This window comes from Pristiophorus japonicus, chromosome 1 (genome assembly GCF_044704955.1).
Source record: "Pristiophorus japonicus isolate sPriJap1 chromosome 1, sPriJap1.hap1, whole genome shotgun sequence".
NCBI lineage: Eukaryota > Metazoa > Chordata > Chondrichthyes > Pristiophoridae > Pristiophorus > Pristiophorus japonicus.
The window spans coordinates 447,380,938-447,397,545 of NC_091977.1; the positions used below are offsets into that span (position 1 = coordinate 447,380,938).

At 47.5% G+C, this 16,608-nt stretch overlaps 1 protein-coding gene and 1 long non-coding RNA gene across 3 annotated transcripts in view; one reads left to right on the forward strand and one right to left on the reverse strand.

Moving 5' to 3' along the window:
- dlgap1a (discs, large (Drosophila) homolog-associated protein 1a) overlaps positions 1-16,608 on the reverse strand; it is a 358,889-nt gene that overhangs the window by 21,465 nt on the left and 320,816 nt on the right. The gene's annotated exons all lie outside the window — the stretch shown is intronic.
- LOC139260028 (uncharacterized) overlaps positions 8,457-16,608 on the forward strand; it is a 43,234-nt gene continuing 35,082 nt past the window's right edge. The window contains exon 1 of the long non-coding RNA XR_011592706.1: positions 8,457-8,657. This is a non-coding gene — a long non-coding RNA (uncharacterized lncRNA). The remainder of the gene's footprint in view (positions 8,658-16,608) is intronic.

The following is a 16,608-nucleotide window of genomic DNA, read 5'->3' on the forward strand; positions in this document are numbered from 1 at the left end:
AAGGACTCGTTTATCCCGACTCTCTGCTTCCTGTCTGCCAACCAGTTCTCTATCCACGTCAGTACATTACCCCCAATACCATGTGCTTTGATTTTGCACATCAATCTCTTGTGTGGGACCTTGTCAAAAGCCTTTTGAAAGTCCAAATACACCACATCCACTGGTTCTCCCTTGTCCACTCTACTAGTTACATCCTCAAAAAATTCCAGAAGATTTGTCAAGCATGATTTCCCTTTCATAAATCCATGCTGATTTGGACTGATCCTGTCACTGCTTTCCAAATGCGCTGCTATTTCTTCTTTAATAATTGATTCCAACAATTTTCCCGTTACTGATGTCAGGCTAACCGTTCTATAATTACCTGTTTTTGCTCCCTCCTTTTTTAAACAGTGGTGTTACATTAGCTTCCCTCCAGTCCATAGGAATTGATCCAGAGTTGATAGAATGTTGGAAAATGATCACCAATGCATCCACTATTTCTATGACCACTTCCTATGAAGTTCAACTGCAAGAGACACAACATCTTACTGACTCGTTCCAATCTTAAAACCCTACATTTACAGTGTAACTATTTGTACTGCACTTTTTTTGACAGACATGCGTCAATCTCCCCCAGCCCCTGAATCATTCCCTCCACGTGGTGCCGAGAAGTAGGACCTGAGGCCCAAGACTCCGCTCAGGCCCCGACTCTCAACCCCGCTCAAGTCCCGGCCCTGGCCCCGGCCCCGACTCTCTCCCCTGCTCCAACACCCACCTCTCTCGGGGGGGCAGACAGCGGTGGCTGTGGGGGCCGAGAGGGCCCATGGGTGGTGGTGGGGAGGGGGGAGTGCAGAGAGGGCCCGTGGGCAGTTGAGAATGCCTGTGGGCGACTGAGAGTGGCGGGCAGAGAAGCAGCGGAGGGGCTGAGAGGGGGGTGGAAGAGTGAGAGGGGCTGGTGGGTGGGGAGAAAGACTGGGGAGCGAGAGAGAGGCTGGGGGGAGAGTGAGTGAGACTGGGGAAGAGAGAGGCTGGGGGAGAGTGAGCGAGACTGGGGGAGAGAGAGGCTGGGGGAGAGTGAGGCTGGGGGAGAGTGAAAGAGAGACTGGGGAAGAGAGAGAGACACTGGGAGAAAGAGAGACTGGAGGGAGGGGGGGGTGGAGAGACACGTGTGGTGTGGGGTGGGGGGGGTACTCAGGGAAGATGGATCACGTTCTTCCAATCTCCTACAAGGGACATTGTCATAGTGGATGATATTCAGAAGTCACGACACTGTCACTATTCACTTCATACTCAATAAACCTGCTTACAATCCATATGCAATGTCTGCCCCATCTATGGTGGGGTGGGGGAAGGATGCACTTGGGCTGGGGTAAGGCACTTTGGGGGAGGGATGCACTTGTGCTGGGGTAAGGCACTTTGGCTGGGGAAGGATGCACTTGGACTGGTGTCAATGGCGGGCCCATGCTGTCTTCTGGGGAGCTCTGTCCTCTGTCGCTTCAGGAAGTCAAAATGGATCAAGTTACAATTTGCAAAGTCAATGAGACCTTGGGATGGGCGGTTCCAGTTACACATTCCTGTGAAACTTCAGGGTGTGGCTTATCCTCCAAGGGGACCAATCATTGATAAAGGGTGGAGCAGGTGGCCATTTTTGCAGTCCAAATAAGCGCATCCCTACATTTATGGCTGTATTTGTAACACCAGATTTCTGATTGGTCCCCTTGGAGGACAAGACACACCCCCAGCAGTTTGTCTAGAATATATAATTAGATCCTGCCTGCCTGAGTAATCAAGATCTTTGCAATGTGTAATATGATCCATTCATTGTGACAGCCAGGTCCACAGCTCAAACTACAGCTTTCAGAGAACAGACAGGGCTCACCCTCCCCGGTCAGGAGCACTCACACTACTGAGTTCAGATAGGAAGGGTTGAGGCCATGGAGGGATTTTAAAGTGAGGTGGAGAATTTGCAAATCGGGTGCGCAGTCCCTTTAAAGGGCTATGCGGGACCTCCAGACAGCTGCCCGGTTTAGCGAGCCTAGGGGGAATAGGTGAATGGTACTTGCTGCATGTTAGGATATGTTTAGCAGCGTTTTAGATGAGCTCAAGTTCATTGAGGGTGGAAGATGAGAGGCTGACCAGGAGAACAAGTAACACATAAAGTTTGGCAAATAATAGGTAATGTAATATTATGTATGTTGTAGGACCAACATAGAACACACACTCATTTTTAAAAATTTATTTATTTATTGCCCGTCCCTAGTTGCCCTTGGATGGGTGATCGTGAGCTGCCTTGTTGAACTACTGCAGCCTAGGAGGAGGTGGTGGTGGGGGGGGGGGGGGGGGGGAGGGGAGAAGAGGGAGAATGTGATGCAGGTGTAAAGGGGGTGGGGGTGGGGGTACGAAAAAGTGATCCAGGCCTAACAGAGGGTGGCAGAACATAATCTATCTTCCCATCTGGATCATGTTTCGTGCTCGCATCCCCTCCCTCCTTCATAGCTGGATCACGTTCTTCCCCCCCACTCCCCTCCCCACTGTTCACACCATGCTCCCCCCAACAATTTCCTGACCTTCTGTCCCCGAGTTCCTGATCTCCCCCCACCGAGTTCCTGGCCTTCTATTCTCTCCTCTCTCTCTCTGAGCTGCTACCTCTCAAGCTCCTCTATCCCCACCCCCTTCAATCCCTTTCCTCTCTGATATTGCGGATCTGACTGGGATTACAAACTCAAGTTTGTTTTCAGTTATAACTGCAGAGTTGGGAGTTCATCGTCGGTGGCGGAGCGGGGAGATCAAGGAGGCCTACAAGAGGCCCAACGTCGGGGAGCAGAGTCGGGAGTTCGAGCGTCGTCAGAGGCCAGCTGGTGCAGCTGCAGCAGGGAGAGAAGGCCAAAAAAAGTAGAAAGAAATCGAAAGGTGACGTCACAGCCAAGGGGGTAAGTGACGGTGATTGGTGAGTAGTTTTTCTTCTTTTCTTTATCAGTAAGTAACCTTTAGCATAATTGTTGCTAAATTAAGTTAATCTAAGGGTTAAGTCATGGCAGGAGAGCTCGGACACGAGTTATCTCCTCCTGTGCAATGTGGGAAGGAAGCGTCCCTGCCAACTACATATGCGGGAAATGCATCCGTTTGCAGCACCTGACAGACCGCATTGTGGCGCTGGAGCTGCGGGTGGATTTACTCTGGAGCATCCGTGATGCTGAGGATGACGTGAATAGCACGTTTAATGAGTTGGTCTTACCGCAGGTAAAGGTTACGCAGCTGGATAGGGGATGGGTGACCAACAGGAAGAGCAGTGGAAGGAAGATAGTGCAGAGGTCCCCTGCGGTCATTCCCCTGCAAAACAGATACACCGCTTTGGGTGCTGTTGAGGGGGATGACTCATCAGGGGAGAGCAGCAGCAGCCAAGTTCATGGCACCGTGGGTGTTTCTGCTGCACAGGAGGGCAGGAAAAAGAGTGGGAGAGCTATAGTGATATTGTAAGGGGAATAGATAGACGTTTCTGTGGCCGCAACTGAGACTCCAAGATGGCATGTTGCCTCCCTGGTGCAAGAGTCAAGGATGTCTCGGAGCGGGTGCAGGACATTTTGAAAGGGGAGGGTAAACAGCCAGTTGTCGTGGTGCATATAGGTACCAACGATATAGGTAAAAAATGGGATGAGGTCCTACAAGACGAATTTAAGGAGCTAGGAGCTAAATTAAAAAGTAGGACCTCAGAAATAGTAATCTCAGGATTGTTACCAGTGCCACGTGCAAGTCAAAGCTGGAATCGCAGGATAGCTCAGATGAATACGTAGCTTGAGGAGTGGTGCAGAAGGGAGGGATTCAAATTCCTGGGACATTGGAACCGGTTCTGGGGGAGGTGGGACCAGTACAAACCGGACGGTCTGCACCTGGACAGGAACTGAACCAATGTCCATGGGGGAGTGTTTGCTAGTGCTGTTGGAGAGGGGTTAAACTAATATGGCAGGGGGATGGGAATTTATGCAGGGAGACAGAGGAAAGTAGAATGGGGGCAGAAGCAAAAGATAGAAAGAGGAAAAGTAAAAGTGGAGGGCAGAGAAACCCAAGGCAAAAAGCAAAAAGGGCCACATTACAACAAAATTCTAAAGGGGCAAAGGGTGTTAAAAAGACAAGCCTGAAGACTCTGTGCCTCAATGCGAGGAGTATTCGGAATAAGGTGGACGAATTAACTGCGCAGATAGCATCAGTAATTGGCATCACGAAGACATGGCTCCAGGGTGACCAAGGCTGGGAACTCAACATCCAGAGGTATTCAATATTTAGGAAGGATAGACAGAAAGGAAAAGGATGTAGGGTGGTGTTGCTGGTTAAAGAGGAAATTAATGCAATAGTAAGGAAGGACATTAGCTTGGATGATGTGGAATCGGTATGGGTGGAGCTACGGAATACCAAAGGGCAGAAAATGCTTGTGGGAGTTGTGTACAACCCACCAAACCGTAGTAGTGAGGTTGGGGACAGCATCAAACAAGAAATTAGGGATGCGTGCAATAAAGGTACAGCAGTTATCATGGGTGACTTTAATCTACATATTGATTGGGCTCACCAAGCTGGTAGCAATGCGATGGAGGAGGATTTCCTGGAGTGTATTAGGGATGGTTTTCTCAACCAATATGTCGAGGAGCCAACTAGAGGGCTGGCCATCTTAGACTGGGTGATGTGTAATGAGAAAGGACTAATTAGCAATCTTGTTGTGCGAGGCCCCTTGGGGAAGAGTGACCATAATATGGTAGAATTCTTTATTAAGATGGAGAGTGACACAGTTAATTCAGAGACTAGGGTCCTGAACTTAAGGAAAGGTAACATCGATGGTATGAGACGTGAATTGGCTAGAATAGACTGGCGAGTGATACTTAAAGGGGTGACGGTGGATAGGCAATGGCAAACATTTAAAGATCACATGGATGAACTTCAACAATTGTACATCCCAGTCTGGAGTAAAAGTAAAACGGGAAAGGTGGCTCAACCGTGGCTAACAAGGGAAATTAAGGATAGTGCTAAATCCAACGGAGAGGCATATAAATTGGCCAGAAAAAGCAGCAAACCTGAAGACTGGGAGAAATTTAGAATTCAGCAGAGGAGGACAAAGGGTTTAATTAAGAGGGGGAAAATAGAGTATGAGAGGAAACTTGTTGGGAACATAAAAACTGACTGCAAAAGCTTCTATAGATATGTGAAGAGAAAACGATTAGTGAAGACAAATGTAGGTCCCTTGCAGTCAGATTCAGGTGAATTCATAATGGGGAACAAAGAAATGGCGGACCGGTTAAACAAATACTTTGGTTCTGTCTTCATGAAGAAAGACACAAATAACCTTCCGGCAACACGAATGCACCAAGGGTCTAGTGAGAAGGAGGAACTGAAGGAAATCCTTATTAGGCGGGAAATTGATGGGATTGCAGGCCGATAAATTCCCGGGGCCTGAAAGTCTGCATCCTAGAGTACTTAAGGAAGTAGCCCTAGAAATAGTGGATGCATTGGTGATAATTTTCCAACAGTCTTTCGACTCTGGATCGGTTCCTATGGACTGGAGGGTCGCTAATGTAACACCACTGTTTAAAAAAGGAGGGAGAGAGGAAACAGGTAATTATAGACCGGTTAGCCTGACATCAGTAGTAGGGAAAATGTTGGAATCAATAATTAAAGATGAAATAGCAGCACATTTGGACAGTAGTGACAGGATCGGTCCAAGTCAGCATGGATTTATGAAAGAGAAATCCTGCTTGACAAATCTTCTAGAATTTTTTGAGGATGTAACTGGTAGAGTGGACAAGGGAGAACCGGTGGATGTGGTGTATTTGGACTTTCAAAAGGCTTTTAACAAGGTCCCACACAAGAGATTGGTGTGCAAAATCAAAGCACATGGTTTTGAGGGTAATGTACTGACGTGGATAGAGAACTGGTTGGCAGACAGGAAGCAGAGAGTCGGGATAAACGGATCCTTTTCAGAATGGCAGGCAGTGACTAGTGGGGTGCTGCAGTGCTCAGTGCTGGAACCCCAGCTATTTACAATATACATTAATGAGTGGATGAGGGAATTGACTGTAATATCTCCAAGTTTGCAGATGACACTAAGCTGGCTGGCAGTGTGAGCTGTGAGGATGATGCTAAAAGGCTGCAGGATGACTTGGACAGGTTAGGTGAGTGGGCAAACGAGTGGCAGATGCAGTATAATGTGGATAAATGTGAGGTTATCCACTTTGGTGGCAAAAACACGAAGGCAGAATATTATCTGAATGGCGGCAGATTAGAAAAAGGTGAGGTGCAACGAGACCTGGGTGTCATGGTTCATCAATCATTAAAAGTTGGCATGCAGGTACAGCAGGCGGTGAAGAAGGCAAATGGAATGTTGGACTTCATAGCTAGGAGATTTGAGTATAGGAGCAGGGAGGTCTTACTGTAGTTGTACAGGGCCTTAGTGAAGCCTCTAGAATATTGTGTTCAGTTTTGGTCTCCTAATCTGAGGAAGGACATTCTTGCTATTGAGGGAGTACAGTGAAGATTCACCAGACTGATTTCCGGGATGGCAGGACTGAGGAGAGGAGAGACATATGAGGAGAGACTGGATTGACTGGGCCTGCATTCACTGGAGTTTAGAAGGATGAGACGGGATCTCATAGAAACATAAAATTCTGACGGGACTGGACAGGTGAGATGCAGGAAGAATGTTCCTGATGTTGGGGAGGTCCATAACCAGGGGACATAATCTAAGGATAAGGGATAAGCCATTTAGGACTGAGATGAGGAGAAACTTCTTCAATCAGAGAGTTGTTAACCTGTGGAATTCCCTACCACAGAGAGTTGTTGATGCCAGTTCATTGGATATTTTCAAGAGGGAGTTAGATATGGCCCTTACGGCTAAAGGGATCAAGGGGTATGGAGAGAAAGCAGGAAAGGGGTACTGAGGTAAATGATCAGCCGTGATCTTATTGAATAGTGGTGCAGGCTCAAAGGGCTAAATGGCCTACTCCTGCACCTATTTTCTATGTTTATATGTTTCTATGCATAAGATAGTGAGGCTGCAAAAACAGAAGTGGTTGCTTTGAATCGTTATTCTCTTTTTTTTAGCCCTGGTGACAGAGCTACAATAGTTGGGGTAACAGCATGGATGCCCACCATTTAATCAAAGATGGATCAAAGTTCTCACCTCCCAATATCATTTTCCTCTGCAAGTGTAGGGGCACTGTCACCCCTAGCCCGGAACTCCCACCTACTCGTTGCGCCATCAGCACTTCGAACCAAATTTGAGCGTTCCCCAAGGCTACCCCTCCGATCCCCTCTTCCCCACCCCCTCGATCCCCTCTCCTCCCCCTTAATCCCCTTTCCTCCCTCACTCCCCCCCCTTTGATCCCCTCTCCTCCCTCACTCCCCCCCCTTTGATCCCCTCTCCTCCCTCACTCCCCCCCCCCCTTTGATCCCCTCTCCTCCCTCACTCCCCCCCCCCTTTGATCCCCTCTCCTCCCTCACTCCCCCCCCCTTTGATCCCCTCTCCTCCCTCACTCTCCCCCCCCCCCCCCCTTTGATCCCCTCTCCTCTCTCCCCCGCATCCAATCCCCTGACCTTCTCTGCACGGAGCCGAGTGAAGCTTGGTGATGCAAGCTATAGCTGCAGCACCGTTTGGTACTGTGCATGCATGACCGGATCGAGTGCACATAGGCGGTACCAGACAGGCGCATCTGCTCAGAGATAGTCAAAATTACGTTGCAAATAATCACTCCGTAAATTTATGATATTCATTACAAAACCGGTTCAAAAATCTCATGTGAAAAAAAGGGAAAGAGAATGGTTTTGACTATTACATTACTTATATGAAAAAGGTGATTTAACATAATCTGTATTTCATTTGCGGTGCAATGAATCTCTGAAAATCTAAACAATGATCAAAGAACATATGCTAATAATACAAACGTCTAGTTCCAAAGCAACTACAACAGAATTTTATGCAAAATCAGGTGCAATGTGTCATGGGGGAGGGAAATGCAACATGCTATAAAACACCACCCTGAAGAGAAAGGCAGCACAACATGAATACTGATATATCCACCCAGTGGATAGAGATTATGAATCAATGTTATGAAATGCTTTCTATTTCTTCCAATACTAATTGTTTTCTCTCTCTCCTATCTTGGTAGCACTGACTTATGAAGGTAATAAGCAAGCAACCCTGGTCCCTCACTCAAATCATTCAAGGGTTAAAAAAAAGTTAAGTACTGGAAGACTATTCAACCACTTGAGCATTTTAGCCAAGCCCAACACTTTCTGGCAGATGCCACTTAATAGGAGCAGGAACCCTAGGTTATTTTCCCCCTTGCAGAAGGAGGGACTTTGAGACCAGTTGTAGTATCCAAACTCAATTGAGATCAATGAACTCAATGAACTCAGTACAAATCAGGGAGTGAACCGAGTATTTTTACGGTATATATGGCTTGGCGGATTTGTTATCAACTAAGCCATCAAGTGAGTCACTTTACTGTTTGCAAATAATATCAACATCAGGACTGAGATGAAGAATTAATCTATCTTTATAAAATTGCAGCTCAACATCAGTGCAGCGACGTGCAAGGGATTCATAAATCTGAAGATCACGAGAGTAGACAGCAACCATGACTCAACAGAGGCAGATTTTGAAAAAGTGACGTCGGTACAAGGGAAGGAGCTCATTGGTGAGTATCTGGTGTGTGTTTTTTTTTAGTTTTAAGTTTATTTCTGCTAAGCAAATTCCAATCCTCTCTGGTTACATGTGTGGTGCCAGAGGACTGGAGGACTGCTAACGTGTCTTTGTTTAAAAAGGGAGAAAGGGATAGACCAAGTAATTACAGGCCAGTCAGCCTAACCTTGGTGGTGGGAAAATTGGAAAAAATCCTGAGGGACAGGATAAATCTTAATTTAGAAAGACACTGATTAATCAAGGACAGTCAGCATGGATTTGTTAAGGGAAGGTCGTGTCTGACTAAATTGAAATTTTGAGAAGGTAACCAGGAGGGTTGATGAGGGTAGTGCATTTGATGTAGTGTATATGGATTTTAGCGAGGTTTTTGATAAGGTCCCACATGATAGACTGATTACGAAAGTAAAAGCCCATGGGATCCAAGGCAAAGTGGCAAGTTGGATCCAAAGTTGGATCAGAGGCAGGAAGCAAAGGATAATGGCTGATGGGTGTTTTTGTGACTGGAAGGATGCTTCCAGTGTGGTTCCGCAGGGCTCAGTACAAGGTCCCTTGCTTTTTGTGGCATACATCAATGATTTAGACTTGAATATAGGGGGTATGATTAAGAAGTTTGCATATGATACAAAAATTGGCTGTGTGAACATAAGAAATAGGAGCAGGAATAGGCCATGTGGCCCATTGAGCCTGCTCCACCATCCAATAAGATCATGGCTGATCTAAACCACTAGTGTGGTTGATAATTAAGAAGAAAGCTGTAGACTACAGGAGGATATCAATGAACTGGTCAGTTAGGCAGAACAGTGGCAAATAGAATTCAATCCTGAGAAGTGTGAGGTAATGCATTTGGGGAGGGCTAACAATGCAAGGGAATACACATTAAATGGTAGGACACTGAGAAGTGTAGAGGAACAAAGGGACCTTGGAGTGCAAGTCCACAAATTCCTGAACGTAGCAGGCCAGGTAGATAGGTGGTTAAGAAGGCATACGGAATACTTGTCTTTATTAGCCAAGGCATAGAATACAAGAGCAGGAAGATTATGCTTGAACAGTAAAAAACAATCATCATCATAGGCAGTCCCCCTATATTCAAGTCTAAATCATTGATGAATGCCACAAAAAGCAAGGGACCTTGTACTGAGCCCTGCGGAACCACACTGGAAGCATCCTTCCAGTCACGAAAACACCCATCAGCCATTACCCTTTGCTTCCTACCTCTGACCCAACTTTGGATCCAACTTGCCATTTTGCCTTGGATCCCATGGGCTTTTACTTTCGTAATCAGTCTGTCATGTGGGACCTTATCAAAAACCTCGCTAAAATCCATATACACTACATCAAGGATGACTTGCTTCCACGTCAAAAAGTTCACAGGTGTTTCAATGATGGACCTAAAATTCCAGGTCCGAACTAAATCTTGAAGGGTGCAAGCTGCCTGTGCTTGGATTTAAAAAAAAACGTGTGGTGACCGTTGCACACCACCACCACACAGGTTTGACAGAGCTAGGTCTTGGTCCAGTGGCAAGGATTAACCAAGACGACTGGAGACCTGCTCTGCTGCACGGACCTAGTGCGCACACATATTGCAGTGTGGGCTGGCCGTGCTGCCCCTGGGCCCTCGCCTCTTCTTGGCCCTGAACTCGCGCCTCTCATGGGCCCCGATCACGTCCCTCTACAGTCTCTCGCCGCTCCTTCACCCCGATCTCGCCGCTCCTGATGCATCTGCCAACGCTCCAATCACCGACCTGGACCTTGGTGATGTCCCTTTTCACTGCCATTGCTCACCTGCTCCAGCACGTGCTGCACCCTGGAGTGTTATGCTGCCACGCTGCTCCTTCCGCTCCCCGGCCTGCTCCGATGGTGCGCACAGGCCAGGGGCTGCACAGACTGCTGGGCTAGGTTTCCACGCTGCTCCTTCCGCTCCCCGGCCTGCTCGGAAGGAGCAGCATGGCAAAAAAACACTAGTTAGGCTACAGCTGGTGTATTGCGTGCAGTTCTGGTCACCACATTACAGGAAAGATGTGATTACACTAGTGTTGTGTATGCAATAACTGTTAGACTAAGTACTGTTTAACTACAAGAGTTATGACCTTGGCTCTGCTTTATTAGGGCCCAAAGTGACTAATATATAAAATGGCTGGCCTTTTATACTTGGGCTGCACACACGTGCATGCAGCCCAATGGCCTCCAACAGTGACACCATCTAGTGGCTGGTGATCCCAAAAGTACATACATGACAACTAGGGAGGGTACAGAGGAGATTTACGAGGATCTTGCCTGGACAGGAGAACTTTAGCTATGAGGAAAGATTGGATAGGCTGGGTTTGTTTTTTTTGGAACAGAGGAGACTGAGGGGCGACCTTATTGAGGTGTATAAAATTATGAGGGGCTTGGATAGAGTGGATATAGGAAGGACCTATTTCCCTTAGCAGAGGGGTCAACAACCAGGGGGTATAGATTTAAAGTAATTGATAGGAGGTTTAGAGGGGAATTGAAGGGGATTTTTTTTCACCCAGAAGGTGGTGGGGATCTGGAACTCACTACCTGAAAGAGTGGTAGAGGCAGAAACCCTTACCACATTTTAAAAAGTATTTGGATATGCACTTGAAGTGCGTAACCTACAAGGCTACGGACAGGAGTTGGAAAGTGGGATTAGGCTGGATAACTCTGTCGGCTGGCGCGGACACGATGGCCTCCTTCCGTGCTGTAAATTTCAATGATTCTATGAAACAAGTGACCACTATAGAGGTCTAGAGTACAAAAACGTGGAAATTATGATGAACCTGTATAAAACACAGGTTCGGCCTCAACTGGAGCATTGAGTCCAGTTCTGGGCACCACACTTTAGGAAGGTTGTGAAAGCCTTAGAGAGGATGCAGAAAAGATTTAGGAGAATGATTCCAAGGATGAGTTATATGAATAGACTGGAGAAGCTGGGGTTGTCCTCCTTAGAGCAGAGAAGATTAAGAGAAGATTTGATAGAGATGTTCAAAATCATGAGGGGTCTGGACAGAGTAGATAGAAACTGTTCCCATTGGTGGAAGGGTCGAGAACCAGAGGACACAGATTTAAGGTGATTGGCAAAAGAACCAAAGGCGACATAAGAAAAAACTTTCTTACACAGCGAGTGGTTAGGATCTGGAATGCACTGCCTGAAAGGGTGGTGGAGGCAGACTCAATCACTGCTTTCAAAAGGGAGTTGGATAAGTACCTGAAAGAAAAAAATTTGCAGGGCTACAGGGAAAGGGCAAGGGAGTGGGACTAGCTGAGGTGCACTTGCAAAGAGCCGACAAGGGCTCGATGGGCCTCGGTTTCCCGCCCGCAGCTAGCCAAATTGAGAGGCTATCAAAATTCAAATATGCAGGAGGCAAAGTTAATAAGCAATTTGCACCCAGGAAACTGTGGAGAAAATGAGTTCTTCTGAAAGATTAAACTAGCTTCTAGAAATAATTTGAGGACAGCAAAAAGACTAATATTCCATTAGATCCTGCTGTAGATAGGCTCTCCCTTGCTTCTGCAACAGACAGGTTGTACCTACAAATACAGACGTGAGTTCTTTATGTGCAGAATTCAGTTTGTACTCATATGGTGACATGATCCCACTCACATTGATCTGTTTAAATCACATTTTATGTATATATATTTTTAAAATTTGGCTTTGGTTTTACTTGCCAAACAGGTTGAGAGTAGAAATGGATCAACTACTTGTCCGCCAGTGATCATTCCATTGTTTTTAGAACGTTGTTTTGTTTAAAAGAGAAAATTCCATTTATACAACTGTTTATAAAAGCTATGGGAAAAAAATAATTTAATACAGGTTGCATCTTGAAATCCAGAAACACTAGTGATAGAGCTGTCAGATAATTCCACGAGAGATTATTTCAATAGGTATGTTTTTAAATTAACGAGCCTGGTTAAACATGTCTCCGAAGTTTAATGCTTTATTGGATTTGTTAATAGTTATTTTAAGAGTTTAGTTTTGAACCCCACTCCGGTCTATCCACATAACTGAAGTTCCTCATCCCTGGAAACATTCTTGTACATCTTTTCTGCACCCTCTCGAAGGCCTTCACATCCTTCCAGAATAGGACACAATACTCCAGTTGAGGCCGAACCAGTGTTTTATATAGGTTCATCATAATTTCTATGCTTTTGTACTTTATGGGGGAGAAATTCCCCAGTATCCTGTTTGGGCACAGTAATCCAGTTGGGGAGGGACTTCCTGCACCCGGCCGCAAAATTTTGGTTACTGCCCCTCACAGGAAGTGGAGCGCAATGTCGCGTTAAAGGGGCGGGCTTCTGCGCACTCAGCAGGTTCTCTGATGGCCTCCACTGCGCCACCTTAGCAGCGTGGTGCCATGGCTGCAGCTCGGCACCGGGACAGAGCGCTGAGCTGCCCGATGCCAGCCCGGACCAGGCCACGGACCATCAAGACGGGCTGATTGATGAGTCGGCCAAAACAACAATATGGTACCGCGCAGTGCACTATTCCTTTAAATTCCGTCCTGCGAGCAGCGGTCAGCCCGGTTCGTGACCCACGAGGCGCTGGCCAATTTCCACTGCGAGGCGGAAAAGGATCGCCGCGGGGCGCAAAGGGGTTGCAGCGCACGGTAATGATGACATCACCGGTTGCGCAGCGACCTGGGGCGCTACGCTACCGTGCTCGCGCCTCCGTTAACTCTCGTGCAATTTCACAGGAGCCATTAGTGGCAGCACCCCCCCCCCCCCGGGTGAAAACAGGTTCACGCCCCATTGGCGCCCCCCAGGTGGCGCACAACAGGGGAATTTCACCCCCTATACCTCTATTCATGAAGCCCATGATCCTGTAAGATTTTTTAACTGATTTCTCAACATGCCCTGCCACCTTCAACAATTTGTGCACGGCTGAAAGAAATGGCTTGGTCATTGTAGGGATGCTTTATGGTGTTGGTGTGGGGTGATGCCAATCTGGCACATCATGTGGTAGTCATATGGGTGTACAGCATAACGTTAACTAAATCTGGCAAGCAATGTGCTTGCGTGCTGATGCCCTCTGTCCTGTGCAGCATCAGGTGATTGCAGAGGAGGATGGTGTTGCTGGGTCTGCCTGGTGATGCTAGTGTTGGGGCTCATCGTGGTCCGATTCTGACTGGCACCTGTGTTGATAGAATGGATGGTGAGAGTTCTTCCAAGACTGGATGGAGACTTTGCTGGAAAGACAAGCCGCCTGCAGAATCTGTACTGGAAATAGACTGAGCCACAGCTTCTGCCCGAAGAAAGTGATTATTTGTCAGGCAGGAGCTTTTATTCGGAACTCCCACCTCAGGTTGAGATAAGTACTTCCCGAACAGCGTGGTTCCCGTGGGATACAGTTAAATTTAAAAAGTAAGTTTAAAAAAAGGCTGTTAAGGCTCGAACAGTTAGCTGTTAATCATCGCAATTTGGTCACCTGCCGTTCCTGTTGGGTCCGCGATGACAGATGCGCCTGAGAGAAAGGTGCGTGGGGGCAGGATGACTGCGGGTTCTTGACTCACTGTCAAAAATAACAACTTTCCCACCCAACCCACCACTGAGTGCGCCTGCTACCACCCTGGAAAATTCTGACCCTAAAAATTGGAGTAGGCCAGAAACTTGGGGGTTGAAATTCAACCTCCCGATACAGCCCATTACCTCTGGAAGGCGGTGGCCACGCGGCGGTGTCGAATGGCCGGCAATTTGTAGTCGAATAGCCGCTGCTCGTGAAATTCTCCTTGGTGGTTTTTCCGCTGGTTCCCACTTCCGCCCCGCTGCTGCCGAACTCTCCTCAGTGCGTCATCAAAGCACGCACCGCCGATGTCCCGCCCCGCAAGCAAAGTTCACCGTAGAAAATCTTCCAGCCGCCGCTCGGTGCCCCCAACAGTTTTTACTGTCAGTGCACTGTGTTTGCAGTGTGTGCACAATGGTGGTGCAGCCGCCATTAAAGGGGAGGGCGCACTGTTGCGACCACCATATTATTTGTTTTTGTCGGCTGACAAGGTCGGCCCGACAATTGTGCCCCCTGGTTCGGCTAGATCGCCAGCAGGCAGCCTGGCCAAAATCCTCCCTAGTGGACCTAACTTAAAAAGCTGCAGAACTCGCAATGGCTCTCCCCTTTAACTGAAGGGGAGACACGTGTTGACGTGCCAGCACGATGACGTCACCAGCCCGGCGCTGATGACTGACAGCGGCTGACAATCCGCCCACCCCCACTTTCGCCCCTATAATGACGGTATCTCAGTTTCTACCCCCACTATGACCGACTTCTGCCCCGGTCAAAAAAAAATGACAAAGAGTTGAATTATGCAAAATGGGTAGCCGCATCAAGAAAAATGGTAGGTACAACCCATTTCTGGCTGGGGTGAATTTCAGTCCCCTGGTATTTTGGTGCTGCCTGCCAATTTAAATTAATGTAACGCTAAACCTACTGTTCAAGCTCAAGTTTTTCAACAGTATGCTTAGCAGGAGACCCAATGTAGCATGGCCGTAGCATCCCTGGAGCAAGAACAGAATTGTCTCAAACAAGGCTCTCAATTTAGAAAGCAGTGCCGAGCCCTTAAAGGGGAACTGCCTTCTAAAATGAAAAAAATTAAAATGAATTAAAAATAGAGTCTTAGAGCTCAACCGTCTTCTGAAAGAAAACCATTAAAAATATTTCCCAAATGGCAATCTTCAGCTCATAAAGCTTGCCTTCCGCTCGTAAAAAATTGTAAAATTGCTTCAGAAATAACAATGTGGGGTGAGATCACTGAAGCTTTTAATGCTAACAGTGTCACCCCCACGACATGGCTCCAGGACCCAAGAAGCTTCATGATCTTAGAGCAGTGGTCAAGGTCAGTGAATGCATCTCCGAAAGCTGTATCCTACCAACTGCACTACTAGCCTCACATAATTCTCATTTCACAACCCTGCGCTCCCCCATCACTCACCGACCAACAATCTGTACCAAACATGAGGCACACCTCCCTTCCTACTTCACCACACCCCCCCTTCCTACTTCACCACACCTCCTTGGTTGAGACGGTGCTGGCCATTCGTGGCAGGGGCATCGCTGAGCTCTTCGCCAGCGTTGGGGCTGTAAGGATACAAGATGCTGGTATCCTCATACGTGATCCTCTTTTTCACATTCTACTTCTCCCTCATCCCACAACATCTACTGATTTACCAGGGGCACAAGGTACAAGTATGCAGCTTTTGCTTTCCCGGCCTCCCCTCACCACAACTCGACCCTTGTGCCTTCCTCATTTCCCACACCTGAGAAATCCAGTCTGCCCAGCCAGTGGTTGACCAAGAGGAGGGACAGGAGAGTGAAGAAGAAGAAGAAACACCATGACTCGATTTGCTACTCCCAGTCACCAGCTTCGCAAGGTCGACCAGCAAGACCATTTGCAGCATCCCCCATTGACTGTCAGCAGCCTTCCACCAGCCATGCTGCAGCCACTGGGGTAGCACTGCATGACATCAATAGGATAGGCAAAGGGGCACACAAGACCGTTACTATGGAAATGATGAGTTGATTTCTTGATGTCATGTTGGATGTATAGATGTATAAAGTTGGATTGGTAAGTTTGCTTTGAGTTGGCTTTTATTTCAGCATTGTGGCCAAGAGGATGCTGTGATGGTCAGCAACAGAGGGAAGGTAAGGTGTACACAAATGTTGAAAAGGGAATTGGGATTGTGGTCACTGGTACCGCAGACGGATGATTCCATCCCGGATAACCCGGCCAGAAAAGAGCTGTCTGGGTTGCATCCTTCCTTCTGCTTCCTCCTCTTCGGTTTCCTCCTCTTCTGCATCTTCCTCTTCTGCATCTTCCTCTTCCCTCTGTGAGCTGATGCTGGAAATCTAAAATAAAAATGCTGGAAATACTCAGCAGGTCAGGCAGCATCTCAACCTGAGATATGAACTCTGTTTCCCTTTCCACGGATGCTGCCTGTCCCGCTGAATATTTCTAGCA